Source organism: Stenella coeruleoalba (genome assembly GCF_951394435.1).
Source record: "Stenella coeruleoalba genome assembly, chromosome: 2".
Taxonomy (NCBI): Eukaryota; Metazoa; Chordata; class Mammalia; order Artiodactyla; family Delphinidae; genus Stenella; species Stenella coeruleoalba.
The window spans coordinates 78,354,795-78,372,746 of NC_137147.1; the positions used below are offsets into that span (position 1 = coordinate 78,354,795).

At 38.2% G+C, this 17,952-nt stretch overlaps 1 protein-coding gene and 1 long non-coding RNA gene across 8 annotated transcripts in view; one reads left to right on the forward strand and one right to left on the reverse strand.

The window, feature by feature from the left end:
* The window catches only part of LOC307182791, a 140,912-nt gene extending 123,962 nt beyond the window's left edge, over positions 1–16,950 (forward strand). The window contains exons 4-5 of one of the 2 annotated variants that reach the window (XR_013827261.1): positions 15,004–15,258; positions 15,941–16,950. This is a non-coding gene — a long non-coding RNA (uncharacterized lncRNA). Of the gene's footprint in view, positions 1–15,003 lie in introns of both variants that reach the window. The other variant, XR_013827260.1, reaches the window with a different exon arrangement.
* DPH6 (diphthamine biosynthesis 6) overlaps positions 1–17,952 on the reverse strand; it is a 443,212-nt gene that overhangs the window by 36,223 nt on the left and 389,037 nt on the right. The gene's annotated exons all lie outside the window — the stretch shown is intronic.

A 17,952-nucleotide genomic window follows, 5' to 3' on the forward strand; every position in this document is an offset into this window, starting at 1 on the left:
TCATTAATCATTAGAGAAATGCAAATCAAAACTACAATGAGATATCATCTCACACCAGTCAGAATGGCCATCATCAAAAAATCTAGAAACAATAAATGCTGGAGAGGGTGTGGAGAAAAGGGAACACTCTTGCACTGCTGGTGGGAATGTGAATTGGTACAGCCACTATAGAGGCTGTGTGGAGCTTCATACAGTATGGAGGTTCATAACAGTATGGAGGTTCCTTAAAAAACTACAAATAGAACTACCATATGACCCAGCAATCCCACTACTGGGCATATACCCTGAGAAAACCATAATTCAAAAAGAGTCATGTACCAAAATGTTCATTGCAGCTCTATTTACAATAGCCAGGAGATGGAAACAACCTAAGTGTCCATTATCAGATGAATGGATAAAGAAGATGTGGCACATATATACAATGGAATATTGCTCAGCCATAAAAAGAAACGAAATTGAGCTATTTGTAATGAGGTGGATAGACCTAGCGTCTGTCATACAGAGTGAAGTGAGTCAGAAAGAGAAAGACAAATACCTTATGCTAACACATATATATGGAATTTAAGAAAAAATAATGTCATGAAGAACTTGGGGGTAAGACAGGAATAAAGACACAGACCTACTAGAGAACGTACTTGAGGATATGGGGAGGGGGAAGGGTAAGCTCTGACAAAGTGAGAGAGAGGCATGGACATATATACACTACCAAATGTAAAATAGATACCTAGTGGGAAGCAGCCGCATAGCACAGGGAGATCAGCTCAGTGCTTTGTGACCGCCTAGAGGGGTGGGATAGGGAGGGTGGGAGGGAGGGAGACCCAAGAGGGAAGAGATATGGGAACATATGTATATGTATAAGTGATTCACTTTGTTATAAAGCAGAAACTAACACACCATTGTAAAGCAATTATACCCCAATAAAGATGTTTAAAAAAAAAAAAGTATCGGTGATTCCAGTCCTTGCATCAAAAAAACTAGAAATCATAACTAAAATGGGTTCATATTTGCAAAGTCCTAAGAACAATGTCTCCTGTGTAGTAAACATTATATAATTTTTAAATTAGAAAAATACACATTATAGGTCTTTGACATGTCAAAATCAACATATAAAGATAATTCGAGCTGAAAAATACCAAAGCTCAGTCTATTGCAGGACAGGCCAGGGGGAGCCACATCACTAAGAGCAGGTTAGAAGGTCTTCTTGACCAGAAATTCAAGCGCTAGAGGTAGTACAAAAGGAGGAAGTACAACACAAAGGGCAAGACTCTGAGGTCAGGTTTCTGATTGACCCATGAGGTAGATTAACTCTTCCTATGATTAATATCTTTCAGGTTCCATGGTACCCATACTGAGAAACCTGGTTTCAAACAAGTCTGCTTGAGTTAGTTGTATAATATTCTAGGGGGTGTTGCTAGATTCATTCAGTAGATGCCTTAAGCATATGTACATGCTTGAAATTCAGTGGATTTCTTATAACAGGTTATCTGAGAACAGTAAAAATCATTAACATTCACTCTATGATTTCTGAGGATCTATGCATTTTTTCAATAAAAATAATGATAGGGTAACAGTGGAAAGTTGGTCTGTAGATGCTGTAAAAACCATATGAGGGGTTATTTTTAGAAGCTTTCCAAGGAGTTTCCGAAATCAGTTCTATCTTTTGACAGGTTCTTATAATTAAGAAGTTCCCTGGTAAGATAAGCCATGAAATCTTAGGAAGAGTAGAATATACTAAGTGGACAAAAAGTATTTAATTATAATTGTAACAGTGTTGTGAAGGTTTAGTGCTCTTTCCCTAAGCTGGAGTGCCACACATAAACGTCTGGTGTTTTGTCCTGTATTGTACAGTAATTTTTGTTGTGTGTTGACATTCCCTGGCTTCACTGCAGCTCCCTGCGCTAGCAGTGCCTGTCTAGAGTAGATATTCGGTAAATACTAGCTGAACGAATAGGCAACAAATGAATAGACCGGCAAGAAAGATGGTGCCAACTTCCTAATCTTTACTCAACTCTAAGTAGTGGGAGCTGACCTCTTTGTTCCTCTCAGACTGGCACCAAAAAAACTGTATTCTTTGGTTTTTTTCTGGGTAGTATGACCTTTTCAGAGAAGGAGGTCTCCACAATTAGACAAGCCACAAAATATAAACTGATTTAAACTGGAGATTTAGGGAAAAAGACCACCAAGAGTTGAAAAGGTTAAATACTTTATCAGGAAAGGTAAGCTATGTCTTATAGAAGAAAGCCTTCCATGGAAACAGAAAAGGAATATTCTGTCTTGCCAGCTTTTAATTCTTGGGAGGATAAATTAAAAAAATATATTATCCTTAGGAAAATAATGAGTACAACTATAGAAATGAAATCATCTTCATTTTATTAATTTACTTTAAAAATTTTAAGAGGGCTTCCCTGGTGGTGCAGTGGTTGAGAGTCCGCCTGCCAATGCAGGGGACACGGGTTCGTGCCCTGGTCCAGGAAGATCCCACATGCTGCAGATCAGCTGGGCTCATGAACCATGGCCGCTGAGCCTGCGCGTCCGGAGCCTGTGCTCCGCAACGGGAGAGGCCACAACAGTGAGAGGCCCGCGTACCGCAAAAAAAAAAAAAAATTAAGAGAGTGAATTAAGACATTATTTTCCCATTAAAGAATGTTTCCATTTTAAGCTTGGAGAAATACCAGGTTTTTCTTGCCACATGGTAAGTGATTCTTATAGTTACAGCCATTAGAAATTCCCCATCATTCCTGAGTAGGTAATTATTACTTGAAATAGCTCTTTCAGAGTGATTATTATGAAATGTACCTATCTTCTGTTGATGTGCTGCTTTATTTATCTCGTGTTAAAAGATCCTTAGGAACCTTTCTATCATTAATGAACAAATTTCATTTTACAGATACATCCATTAGTTGCCAAGAATAATTCTGGTTGATTAAAGGATAACCATGTAAAACCACTAATTCACAAACTAAATGCTTAGGATTGTACATTGTTAAAGACCTTACATCTCCAGACCCATTATCTTTTTTCTCTTGGTAGAAGACAATACATGAGAGCCTTAAATAGTGGATGGATCCATCCGTCTAGACCAAAGAAAAAGAGGGCTAGAAAAAATTATACAGTTTGAGGAATCCTTCCACTCAAGGATCGATATAGATATTATGAAATAACAAAATACCACAAATCTCTTTGAGATGGAGGGAAGCTCATTAAAAAGGAGAACATTTGGGACTTCCCTGGAGGTCCAAGTGGTTAAGACTCTGTGCTTCCACTAAAGAGGACACGGTTCAATCCCTGATCGGGGGAACTAAGATCCCACATGCTGCGCAGCGCAGCCAGAAAACAAACATACGAAAATAAAACAAAAAACCCATTCTTGGATGATTATATCTCAAATGAGTTATTTAAGGAAACAAACATGACAAAATATTTCTTATATCTATGAAGTGTTTCTCAGAAGGATGAAAGTTGTTATAATTTTCATAATAGTTATTTTCTGTCATTATGATCATAAATAGAATTTATGTGTTTGCATGAGGGGCAATAAATACTGGAGAGGCAGGCTGACTTTTAGGAAAATATATGTGTAGATTGCAAACCCCTTGAAAGCAGAGACCTCATTCATCTCACTCCCTATCCTCAGAGCCTGAAGTTCATCCTGATAAATGTTGTTAATCAATAAATACTTGCTGAATGTATAACAAATTAATATGTATCAAGTTTTCTGATCTCACTGGAGAATCTTAGTGGAGAATCCACACCCTACAAATGTGCTGAATTCCAAAAGAATTTTGAGGCATATTGTTTGCAACTTAAAATATATTTCTCCACAGAAAAAGCTATTATGGATGGTACAGGGGTTGGCAGGCCAGCTCATGAAAGTCACTTCATCTACAATGTAGCAGAAACATTATACATTTGAAATGAACAAGTAACAGAAAAAAAATACTGCAGCAATAAAACCAAGATAGAAATAATAAAATTGAATAAAACCTTAAAATTTTCTTGTCCCTCAGTGCTTGAAGAGAAGCAGATTTAAGTATGAGAAGAAGAGATGTATGGAAACTGTCATGGAGACGCTTGTATTCTCGAGGAATTTAGAAGCTGATGGCTTTTTAAAAATTATGTAGAATTCCCCTTCAAAACATAATTCTGCTTATCCATGATAAAAGTCTTTGAATAACACTATTTTAACTCTCACGAGCTAAGATGAAAGTGCCTTTTAAAATTCAAAAATAGAATGGTGAAAAGAGGAAAAGAAACAAACGTGAAGAAAAATCAAGTAAACGGAACAGCAATAACAGAGATGAGAATATGGTAATACGAATTAATGGAGTACCCTCTGTGCTCAGGTACTGAGGATAAAAAAAATGCATGAAACACAGTCCCTGCCCTCAAGAAACTTCAAGCGTAGTAAGGTGAGTCAAATTCATAAGCAACTAAGGGCAACAGTTGTGATAAAGACTGTGAAAAAGTAACTAGGCTATGTGGAGCCAGAAAAAAAAAAAAAAAAAGAAGGTGGCCAGAGCCTCCCGAAGGGTTCCTCAAAGACTTGTGGTGAATCCTGAAGGAGGAGCAGGTATTTTACAGGCAGAAGGAGAGAGCCAGAACAGTCCAGGTTCTGGGAACACTGGGAGCAAATGAAAGTGCACTGAGTACAGAGGCTGAGAGGAGAGAAGGAATGTGCCAGGAGACAGAAATGGAGGGGTGAGCCAGGTGGGACTGTGGTCCCCATGTGAAGCAGCCTGCCTTATCCTACAGATGACTGGAAATCTGAGGAGGGATTTAAACAGGGGAATAACATCATCAAATGGGCATTTTGTTTATTTTTTTTAATTAAAAAATTTTTTTTAATTTATTTTTTATTATTTTTTAGCTGTGCTGGGTCTTCGTTGCTGCATGCAGTCTTTCTCTAGTTGTGGCGAGCGGGGGCTACTCTTCGTTGCGGTGCACGGGCTTCTCATTGCGGTGGCTTCTCTTGTGGAGCATGGGCTCTAGGCGCGTGGGCTTCAGTAGTTGCAGCACGTGGGCTCAGTAGTTGTGGCTCGTGGGCCATAGAGCACAGTCTCAGCAGTTGTGGTGCACAGGCTTAGTTGCTCCGCGGCATGTGGGATCTTCCCGGACCAGGGCTCGAACCCATGTCCCCTGAATTGGGAGGCGGATTGTTAACCACTGTGGCACCAGGGAAGTCCTCAAATGGGCATTTTAGAAAGATCACTCTGGCAGCATTATGGAGGATAGATTGGAGGTATGAAATACTGGTGGCAGGGAACCCTGATAGAAAACTGCAAGAGAATGAAACCTGGGAGTAAATAGCAGGGCTAATTATAGAGAGTTTGGAGAGCCGTTTGGTCTGTTCTCATCCTCCTGAGGGCCTCAAATTCAGACTCTTGATGTTGTCTCCTAATGAGGTTATCCACACTGTCATTGAGACTCATTTTCAGGATTGAACATTTAAAATACAAATTTGGCTACAAATGTTGTAACCTCATTTTAACACATTTAGAAATTTTAACATACCGGGAGTCTCAATAAATGGAAGAGTTCTGAGTCCCACTCCATCTCGGAGAAGCCTGCTAACTTGCTGTGTGTGCTTTGTGCACAATCTTCTTGGCGATACAGAATGGAAGGGATAGAGAAGAGATGTAAACTAGGAAGTTCCCATAACCAGCACCAATTTAGCTTTGTTGCAGTGGGGAGAGGAAAGTGTACATCCCTTTACTCACAAGTTGATGTTTGCAAGTTGGTTGTTCATAGCTGGGAAGTGTCTGAACTGCTGTTAAATAATTCTTTCTCTATCTACTTATAATATAGATGGACGTCCTGGATTTGAAATATTTAGTAAAAGGTATTATGCTTCTCTAAATTACTTTCCATTTTCCTGACCTAGAAGACTGACTTTGAGAAATGACCTAGAGTTAATTGTTTTTAGACTAAATTATTGAAAGTGATTTATTTCTCTTATATTTATGTATCTGGTTCTATGCCTTTTTAATGCCCTACAAAAAAAATTATAATCTTCTGACAAAAAAACTTAAAAAGTATTTTGTAGTTGTTGAGCATCACGAATGAAATTTTCTTTTAATTTTTGCTTTCTAAACATTTGATTAGCTATTGTTGAAAGGAGGACTAGACATGGGCAAAATTAGTTAGGGGCTATTTATTTCTAGGTAATTACAGCACAATCACTCTGATGAAAAAATGTAAATATCAACAGTAGATTTAAAGAGTTGCGTTTCGGAGTTTTTAAAAAATATTCATTCACTAAATGCAGTTGGTTATTAGCACATTGCTAAATGATTAAAATATACCTAAATGTAACAGTGTCATCTGTCATTCACAAAAGGCCTATAAATCTAATATCTACAAAAATAAAAATAGACCTTCAGAACAAAGTGGCATGGTTTTAAGGCCAAACTTGAGGGAAGTAAAATATCACAATTTAGTCTTATATAAATTCAGCCTCTAAATAAATCTAATTTATGCCTTCTGAGCTCAGTTGTCCTTGACACATGGAAAACATCTCTCTCTTCAGAAAAAAAACACTTCTTCCTTCTAGTGTATGACTGATCTTTATCCATGTGGGAGAAAGTGATAAAAATAATAGAAGTATTACAGTATTAAGATGAAGGGAGAGGATCTTCATATTGTTTTTTTTTTTAATAAATTTTATTTATTTATTTTTGGCTGCATTGGATCTTTGTTGCTGTGCACAGGCTTTCTCTAGTTGCTGCGCACAGGCTTTCTCTAGTTGCTGCGAGCAGGGGCTACTCTTCGTTGTTGTGTGCGGGCTTCTCATTGTGATAGCTTCTCTTGTTGTGGAGCATGGGCTCTAGGCACACAGGCTTCAGTAGTTGTGGCACACGGGCTCAGTAGTTGTGGCTCATGGGCTCTAGAGCACAGGCTCAGTAGTTGTGGTGCATGGGCTTAGTTGCTCCACGGCATGTGGGATCTCCCTAGACCAGGGCTCGAACCCGTGTCCCCTGCATTGGCAGGCAGATTCTTAACTACTATGCCACTAGGGAAGTCCCTTCATATTTTTAAAGTGAGCCATTTCACAACAAGCCAAGGACACAGAAAAGCTCTTTGTCTTTTGAAACATTTGACTTTATGTCCAATGCTCTAAGCCTCTGGATAAGGATCACTTCTTTCCTCCTCTGCTTCTGCATTGGACAGCCTCTAGGTAGCTTTCCTCCTCCTCTGCTTCTGCATTGGACATCCTCTAGGTAGCTTGGGTACTGAGGGGACCAAGCAAAAGAGGCCATGGACTGTATGCTAATTAGTTGTTTAGGTCTGAGACAATTAGTAGTTTAGATCTAAGGATCTTCAAGGAATCATCAAGCTGAGTAAGACTCGGATAGTTGATATTGAAACATAATTATATCATGCAGAGATAAAGTTGTACAGAAATATTTATTGACAGAATGCACAAATCACCCCAAGATCCTTCTTTCAATATTTGAATTGGTATTGATCAGTAGTAATTTTTAGCACACTTTAAAGAGTTTAAACTATTTCCCTCATCAGGTCAGTTTCTTTTTTTTTTTCAGGTTAGTTTCTTGATCTAGAATTCCTGTATGAAAGTTGCCCTAGGAATGGTCATCTATGAAGCATAGAACTCCCCATGAAGGAAATTCTGGTCCTCTTTTATGTTTAAATATGTTCTCTTCACCAGACATTTCTAGGGCGGGTCGGGAATTGTTACTCTCAGGTATGCTGCCTTACTTAGCTTTTGGCATTTTTTTTTTGCCGAGACACACTCATAGCTCCCTTAACAGAAACAATGAAGTGATTATAGTATCCCACACCTCACTAATGTGTGACTCAAATTTTGTGGCATAAATTTTCAAGCAGTAGTTTCATATTTTTCCTCTGCTGTTGTTTAAAAAATTGGAGTCAGCATTACTTCTTATTCAAGTTAGAGAAAAAAACCAGAAAGGTCTTATCTGCAGAACAATTCACATAGAATCACTTAATATATTGCCTCTACTTTTGCGACACTCAAAAAATCAGAGTCTCTACAATGGTTGCAGTGAAGCAAGCAGTCTCCTGAGTATAGAAGCAGTATAGTACTGCTTCTATCAGCTGACCTTCCTTCTTTTACTTCTTTCATATGATAGTGATTGACTAGATCCTGACAAGAGGAAGTTGTGGTTTTATGATGATCATTCTGCAAGTATATATTAAACATCTGTCCATCGTGGTGGGAAGGACTAACTTACTTTTGGGTATTCAACTCACTGGGTATTTTAAATGTCAGGTTACTCTTAACACAAAAGTACAGAGGCTGGGACTTCCCTGGTGGCGCAATGGTTAAGAAGCTACCTGCCAATGCAGGCGACACGGGTTCGATCCCTGGTCCAGGAAGCTCCCACATGCTGCGGAGCAACTAAGCCCACGCACCACAACTACTGAGCCTGCGCTCTAGAGACTGCAAGCTACAGTTACTGAGCCCATGTGCCATGACTACTGAAGCCCGTACACCTAGAGCCTGTGCTCTGCAATAAGAGAAGCCACTGCAATGAGAAGCCTGCGCACCGCAACGAAGAGTAGCCCCCCACTTGCTGCAACTAGAGAAAGCCTGCATGCAGCAACGAAGACCCAATGCAGCCAAAAATAAAATAAAATAATTTATTTAAAAAAAAAAAGTACAGAGGCTAACATAACAAAAGTGTTCCAAATTTTAAGATTTATCTCATGAGTCACATTCACTGGCCTCAGCCCATCTTTACATCAAAAAAATCTGATACTAAGTATGGATTCTAGATTCTGAAGCCTACGAATTATGAATAAAATCTGAACTATGGAAAGCAGAACAACTTTCTAAAATGTTACTATTTACCAGAGACATTTGCACTCAGATCTTTGCTCTAATCTAGCAGTTCCCCAGTGTTATGGCTGGGAGGAAGCCAATTTCAAGGATCTAGTACACAAAGAACTATTTACTGAGACATATGCAATGCTTTCACTATGAAATAAACAGGAGTTACATGACTTTAATAAAGGTTTTGACAGTAAGAAATGAGACTTGCTTGTCTTTAGCACTCTCACACTATGGAATGCAGTGGCAATACCTTTGCTACTTATTATAGTGCAATTCCTCCCATCGTTTTGGGAACCCATAATGTTCTTAATTTAGTCTCACATTCCACCTTTACATATATGCCTTTATATTGTCTTCCAAAAGGTGAAAATCTATTACCTTATATGTTTTTAAATTGATGCACAAGTCTCCTATATTTTACCAATGACAGTGTAATTCTCTGTCTGCCAGGTTGCAAACAGTTATTTTGACTCTTTCCCCTACTTCACAAAATTCTGGCAGCTTGTCTTTCACTAATTTCCTCAAATATAGACCCTACTTTAGGCCTTTCATCATCTTACCTCTCCCAGGGCAGTCATTCTCAAACTTTAGTGTGCATGCATATTAAAAAATACACAGGAAACTCATAACATTCAGATTCTTGATCCCAGGCTTAGATGACACTCAGCAAGTCTTAGGAAAGGCACAGGAAACTGGATTTTAATAAATCACTTAAATAGAATCCATTGCCCAGATTTTGAGAAATTTTATTCTACAGTCTTCTTATCTCTTTTGTGTCTTATAAACCATTTCTAAATAAGAATCCTAAAGGGGCTTCTCTGGTGGCACAGTGGTTGAGAGCCCGCCTGCCAAGGCAGGGGACACGGGTTCGTGCCCCGATCTGGGAAGATCCCACATGCCGCGGAGCGGCTGGGCCCGTGAGCCATGGCCGCTGAGCCTGCGTGTCCGGAGCCTGTGCTCCGCAACAGGAGAGGCTACAGCAGTGAGAGGCCCGCGTACCGCAAAAAAAAAAAAAAAAAAAAGAATCTAAAGATTATATCATGTTTGTTCACCTACTTACGCCTTCAACTATTTATTGAGCACCCAATGTGTGTTAAGTACTGTTTGAGGTATCGGGTTTATAGTATTGACCAATACAAACATCACTGACCTCATGGAATTCAGTTTTTGTTTCCCCACATTTACGAAGGATCCTCTATAACATCATGTTTGATCCAAACTTCCTGAAGCTGATGTTGAAGATCCTAGTTGATCATATCTCATAACTATCATTCAAAAAAGATGCTCCCCTCTAGTCAGGTGTTTCCTCTTCCTCTTCCTCAGCCTTACTGCCTCCATAGCAACTCCATCCACTTCTGGTTGTCGGTCCTATTATTCTCCATCAGGAATATTGTGCAGTGTTGTGGACAGGGCATAGAGATGGGAAAGGAAGTTTCATTCATTCATTCCACACATACTGAGAGCCAAGCACTGTTCTAGATATGAGAGAATTCAGCAGTGAACAAGTGAAGATAAGTATACAAACTAAAAAACAAAAAGAAATATCAGATAAATTCCATGCAGGGTATGATGACAGTGACCTAGCAACTACTTTGTATTGGGTAAAGAATATATATATTGGGTAAAGAATATATATATTGGGTAAAGAATATAGTGACATTTCGGCTGAGAGCTGAATGACAAAGATAAGCGGCCATGCAAAGTTTAGGGAGAAAAACATCACAGGCAGAAGGAACAGCTAGTGCTAATAAGGCTTTCAGGTGAAAATGTGGGTTAGAAGATTATAAGGAAGGCCAGTTTGGCTGGTGCACAGTAGGAGAAGATAAAGTGGTAAAGGCTGGGGTCAAAGAGGTTCACATGAGCCAGATGACATAGGGGCAGAAGTAGGGGCCATGATGTGATTTGATTTATGTTTCCACAAAGCTCTCTTCTGGTGTTGTGTGGGAACTGGATTGTGGAGAGGCAAGAGAGATCAAATAGGCACTACTGTAGTAGTTCAGGGCTTAGTTGATGACGGTATTTGGATAGGCAGTAGCACAAATGGACAGAAATGGACAGAGTGGGCATATGCTCTGGAAGTAGCGTCAAGGAGCCTGGGGATGTATTAGATGTGGCGGTGCAAGGCAGGACTCAAAGAAACTTCCTGGATTTTCTTCACTTGAGTAACTGGCTGGCTGTTCATATCAATTACTGATGCAGAGAAGACTGTAGAGGGAGCAGGTTCTGGATGAGGAGGGTGATCATCAAAAGCCCAAATGGTTGGTGATGTAGCTGAAAAATAGGCTACTGTGGCCAGACTGCAAAAGGCTTACAGTAAGAGCTAAGAAATTTGAACTCTGTCTGAATTGTGACTTAGGAAACATACTATGGCATTGGTGTGTAGGATGGGCTGGAAGGGGTAGAAATCACATGCCTGCAGTAGGATTTGGGGAGGGATATAAGAGAGAGTCAAAAGACAAGAATAATTATAAAAGCGCCAAAGAGAGTTAGGAAAAGAGATCAAACAAAATACAGATAGAAAATACAAGTGTTTATTTGAAGATGGAAAGAGTAAGAATAGAGTAGGATTCACCTTAGAAGGCTCCTTGGTTGGTAGTTTTGAGAAGAGGATGCAGAGGACAGAAAGCAGAAAGTACAACGAGCTCCTGGGAGAAGGACTGAGACTGCTCCAAAGGGCTGTGCTTGGGTCCCACAAACAAATTGGCTCGGAGAAGAACCTGGCTTGAAAGAAGAGAGCTGACTTTGTGATCTACATTTGGTCATTCCCTCCATTGGTGGCAAGAGAACGTGTGTGTGTTTGTGTGAGAAAAGCAACCTCATTTATGTTCTAGTTACCACACATCTTTTCACCATAGAAAAAAACTGGCAACCTTTATTACTGTTAGGATCGTCCAACAGGCTATCGGATAAAACTTATATATTTGTAGCATTTTCAGAGCTTGAAATATTGTTTCATAAAATGGGAAAATTTTACTCACTTTCATGAGTTCTATTGCCAGTGAACAGTGTGTCCTAAACGGATGTTGGTAAAGAGGATCTTCGTCACATCAAGGGAGAAAAACTGTTGTTCTTTATGAGAAAATGTTTCCAGTTTACAATTAATTTTATTTTTCTGACTGAATTTTCTTTCTCCGATATAACAGGCTAGATCAAATAAGAACCCTGCATCTATAACTTAGAAAATCTAGACAGGGAAAATGATCAGAGAGAAAGCAAATGATGACGAAAATCTATATGCTTACTTTGTGCTCCCTTATCCTTCATGTTCCACTTGTCTTCACCAAAACCTCACCATTGGAGCTAAATTAATCACTGGGATAAGATTTTTTTTCTAAAGGGACAAATTTTGGCTCATTTGTGTCCATTTCGAAAGCAGCTGCTTCTTTCCTATATGAGCCATTTTCTGAATAAGCGATTTTTTTTTTGGTTGACAAGCTGAGGGATTTTGCCTTAGTCAATAGTTGGCATTATCATCAAATAGGAGGCAAATTAGTCACTGAAAATGAATTAATATCTTGCAGAACTGGAGTTATTTATGCTCTGAGCGATAAACTTGGGGACTGTCAATCAGCACACTGAAAGAATCTGAAAATGAGATGCACGCATCCCTGTTGGAGATCATCCAGGAATGATGGAGGACAGGATAGCTGTCAGAAGACTGGCTTCATTTGTTCGCTTGCACCTTCCTTCCTCTTTTTCCTTTCTTCACTCCCTTCTTAACCTTCCATTCCCCTTCCTCTCTTTCCTACCTTCCATTCTTCCCACGTATTGATGATTTGTTCTGTGCTAAGTGTCAGGGATATCCTTAAGGAGACATGTCCCCCACCTTTAACAATCTCGTGGGGAAAAGAAGACATCAGACATCATTAGAGTATAATGTATTAAATACAAAAATAAATGTCTATAAAAATGTTTTAAAGTACAGAGAAGGAAGACCTTAACTTGTCCCATAGGGGTTAGGAGGGCCTCACAGAAAAATAAATATGAATTTGCCAGGTGGACAAGGCAGTATTTTAGGGAGAAGAAAAGTATGTATAAAACCATGGATTTGGGGAAAAATATGATCATTGCTATCACAACAGTCACAAAAACAACTAACATGTGTGATGCACTTACTATGTGCCAGGCACCATGTTATAAGCTTTTCATAAAGTAACGCTTTTAATCTTTACAACCACCCTAAAGGGTAAGTATTATTCTATTTTTCTGATGAGGATATCAGATCCCAGATGGTTAAGACATTTGCCCCAAAGAAGAACTGGTGTATGTTTTCGGAGTTGCAACCGCTTCACTGTGTTGGTGTGTGAAGGATGTGGTGGAAAATGTCAAGAGGTGGGGTTCGAAAGATCTCCTGGCGTGTGTGTAATAAACACTAAGCTGTATTACAGAAAAGGACTCAGGTTCATTCTTAAGCAGAACACATTTGTCCATCTATTCCTCTGTCTTTGCATCTACTCATTTATTAAATATATATACATAGAGGATTTTAAGCAGCCCACAGAAATCATACACTGAGTGAGTAAAAATGAGAGTGAAAGGAGAAAAGATGAGGGAGAGGATAGGAATAAGGCTAGCTGAGCAGACATCGGTGAACCTTGGCAGACACTAGAGCTATTTTACATCTCTGTGTGGACGTTAAAAAAACAGTTTAGGAGAGAAAGCCAAGCTACCCCCTGAGTGAGCCGAAATTGTACCCACTGGAAAGGCCAGGATATTTCAAAAGAATGATTTTGGAGTCATTTAATCAGATGGACAGATGGGTCGTAGAGGCCATAATGTCCTATTTCTTATAGCATAGTGGGTATGATTTTCATTTGAAAAGGTTTTTTTTCTTTTTTTAAAGGAGATATAACCAGATGCCACCTTCACCAAAACACAATCTTAATAAAGTCCTCATGTAATGCCTGCCTTTAATAATTCTACTGCCTGAATATTTGCCAAGATGACTTATTTGTGACATTTATACCAATCCAAATAAATAAGTTAACTTACTGGTTGCCTTGTTATTTTTAAACACCACCTAACAAATACACTAACTTTGGTTTTAGAATGGTTGACATGTAACCTTTCCTTTTGGCAGTGATTAGCTATCAGGGGCAGTTGCCTGTTCAGGCTGTTCTGAGTTTGCAAGACTTAAATTGCATTAGCCAAATAGTTTCTGTTATAAGGTAGTTTTAATTGAGTATATCCAGACATGCTTCTAAGATTGTTTAGAAAGAAGTTCAAAAGAAGAGGGTAACACAAACTATGAAAAAATAAAGTGCTGTGTTAAAAGACCATCCTGAGTAACACTAACTCTTGTGTCAGTAATCTATTTCTGTGTACATATAGGGATAGGGTGAGGAGAGTGGTATATGTTGAGCTCCTATTTCTTGACCCATAACTAATTCCTGTCCACAGAGGCAAAAGTTGATAAAAGCTGCACGTAATCTGAAAGTGCTTCTGGTAGATATCGCATGAAGTGGTGAATGGCAGGACAGTGTGGTGGCTGTTTGTAGCACAATAGCTAAGTTTAAAGGCCTGCGTAACTACGGCCAGTAATTGGTCAGGCATGTGGGTTGTGTATGATTTGGGTGAACAGTCCAGCAGTCTAATAAGTGTATGATTTGGGGGAACAGAGGGGATCCTTTCTGAAAATAGAATGAACGGTAGAGTCGCACCAGGAGCTATCAACACTATGCCCAGAGTCAATAGACATGTAAAACAAGCTATTGAAAGATCTCAGTTCTGAAAAGTCATTGAATAGCTTTCAGGGCAAAATGTCTTAACCAGGGCTTTTATTGGTTTATATTTTCAGTTGGCTGTACAGGATGAGGCCCTGATTGACAAAAGTTGAGGCAGTTAACTGTCTTGTAAGGTGGTGAGAACTGAGCCTCCTGCCTATCAGTTGAGCCTCTATAAATATTTTCCCCACTCATTTCATACCTATAACTCTGTCTAGAATTTATCCATATTGTCTAATGAAATCTAATGGCATGGCTCTGGTCCTGTTACAGGTTTTATTAGAACTAAGGCTTTCCTGAGGTAATACAATTGTGTTAAATAAGCTTTAAAAGATTTAAATTTTACAACGCCATGGCCTCTTGTTTGGTTTTTGTCATTGTAAGCTTCTCAGCAAATCTTGTCAAGTTAGGTACTAGAAAAGTGAAAAGTAGAATGTGCATTTTCTGTTAAATTTTATTTTTCAGGTAAAATTGGTTTTCAAATCTGCTAATTGGTGAAAAGAGATCCACTTCTCTCTCAAGTTACAGAAGCAGAAATTCAACTGGTCCTTATTAATGAAAGATCTTCAGTGAAGGTTGAAAGCCCTTCAGATCAGTCATACCAGACTTTGAGCTCCTCTGGCCTCCGTGGTTCCATCATCTGTGCTCATGGCTCACAGGTGTGCAGGACAGCTATGTCCAGGACTAACCGAGGACAAAAATGGTTACTTAACCACCCAGGTGAAATATCCTTTCTATGGAAGGTTAAAAATCCCAGAAAGTCTGTGGGAGTGGCTTTTGGAGTATAGCTATGAGTAAAATATTCTCTAGATTTTCCCAATGTATTGTGATTCAGTTTATCAGATAAATGAGTTGTTGGAGGACTTTCATTTAAATTGACAAATTTTCCTCCAGTATAAAGTTCCACAGGGACATAGTCTTCATTCTTTACCAATTTCAGGTTGCCACTAATGTCTAGAGGAACTAAAGGTATTTAGCCTCAGGGTGACTTATGAGCTACTTTCAAATATTTGTAGAATGTTAAATAGAAGCAGTAGTATACCTTTTTCTCCAAAGTCATATGGGTGGGACAAAATCTTAGTAATCATAGTTGTCCAGTAGACTACTTTGGAGGTTGTGACCCACCTCTACCTCTGGAGATGTTCAATAAAAGTGTGGATGATCATTTGACATGAAAGTCATGTGTCAGATATTTCTTGGACCAGATGGTATGAAAGAGCTCTCCAAACCTGAAAGTTCTAAGAATCTTTAATGAGTATTTTTAAAAAATTATTTAAAAAAATTTGTTGTTGTTGTTTTAGCATGAAATCTGAGGAAGAGCTGTTTGCTAGAGGCAAAATGTGTGCCTATGTTTTTATACTTCTAAGTTTTAAAATTGTTGCATTATTTTATCTTTTTTCAGATAGCTCACTGGAAATAAATATGGAAATTTCCTAAGAGGCTGAATACTGATGAGGTTGTGACTGAATTTAGAATTCTCTTCTGGACACAATTCCTTGGGTGATATAGGATCCTAAATTTATTTGTTTTACCTTTATATTTTGGAAAAGTTAAAACTTATAAAAGTTGATAAATTAGTATTCTGTGTGCCCATCACCTAGCTTCAAGAATTATTAATTTACAGGGCAGAATAATGGCCCCCGCAAGATGTCCGTGTCCTAAAGCCTGGAACTTGTTGATATGTTAGGTTATGTGATAAGCAAGAATTATGGTTACACATGGAATTAAGGTTGCTCATCAGTTGACACTGAGATGGGGGAGATTATCCTGATTCTCCAGGTGGGAACAATCTAATCACATGCATCTTTGTAAGTGTAAGAAGGAGGCACTAGAGAGAGACCCAGATAGATGGCCATGTGAGAAGGTATTGGCTGATGCTGTTCAAGAGAGATGGAGGAATGGGGCCTTGAGCCAAGGAATGTGGCTAGCCTATAAAAGCTGAAAAAGGAAAGGAAACAGATTCTCCCCTAGAGCAGCCTGAAGGACTGGAGGCCTGTCAACACCTTGATTTTAGCCTAGTGAGACCTAATTCAGATTTCTTACCTACAGAACCATAAGATAATAAATTTGTGTTGTTTTAGGCCACTGAGTTTGAGGTAATTTTTTGTAGCAGCTATAGAAAACAGATTTCTAAAAAAAAAAAGGGAGGGAGAGAGAAAGGCTGTCAAAATGTGAAGGGAATAAAATAATCCTTAAGGTTAGCACTAAAAATTTCTTTGAATGTATTTTACAAACCTAGCAAAGAAAGACTTTTATTTGTTGGCTTTGACTACAAAAGGAATGGATATAAATCTGAATATCTATAAAAGAGATTTGAATATATATACAAAAGTTTAAATAGATATTTAAATTGCTAATATGATTAGTTTTATTAATCACTTGAATGATTTAAGCCCATTACTCTCATCTTTTGGTGCCATTTTTATTAAACTACTTATTTCCATTACATAAATTGCAAATTAGATACTCTGGCTTACTTAAATATATGTATTATGGTACTCTTGATGGTTTTCTTTTATATACTATTTATCTAATTTCAGCAAAAAGGCAGATATTGGAGAGATAAAAACTCATTATTTTATAGAAGCTAGTGAAATTGTTTATACTTATTAAGATATGGTACTTTCAATAAAACCAACTTAAAATCTATGATCATTTTCTTCAAAATAATTCTCTAAATTCCTATTTACATTCATAGGTTCTTTTTTTCTAAGCCTGATAAAGTACTTAAGATGAATCCAAAAACCAACCAACCAATCACTCAACTAACTCGGCAAACATAAACATAAGTAAAAACAAAAAAATAAACAAAACAAAGCATTTAAGTTTATAAGCACTTTTGAAAAGTGATGCAAATGGCTTGAATGAACTTTCTCATATATCTCGTTTTTATCTTGCTAATGTTAAAGGACAAAAGATCAATGTCTAGATTTACTGAAGTCATGTATCCTAATGGACCATTTCTTTCTTTTACGTTTAGACACTTTCCCCCTCAAAGATATTAGCCATATGATTCACAATCTGCAGTGAGGTTTTACTAAATGTTATTATTGGAGATATATTCAACTGTATGTTTGAGATGGATAGATTATATTCCTTTGGAAAATTGCAGGAGAAATTCTGTGGTAGCATATACTTGTTTTGAAAGTATAAATTAGAAATACACACTAATAATTTTGAGCATATGGCACAAACTTTAACACACAAACACAACATATGCACATCAAACTCCAAAATCTCAGAAATACATATGCTATTTAACATTTCCACTTAATACTTAATACATCATCTCATTCTTCCTAGACACTATGAGAAACTGAAATGTACAAAATTAAGGGTCATCTCTAAAGCTGTTGTGATGTGTAAACCTGGTTAGGCTGTGGTGCCCAGTTATTTGGTTGTTATGAAAATAGT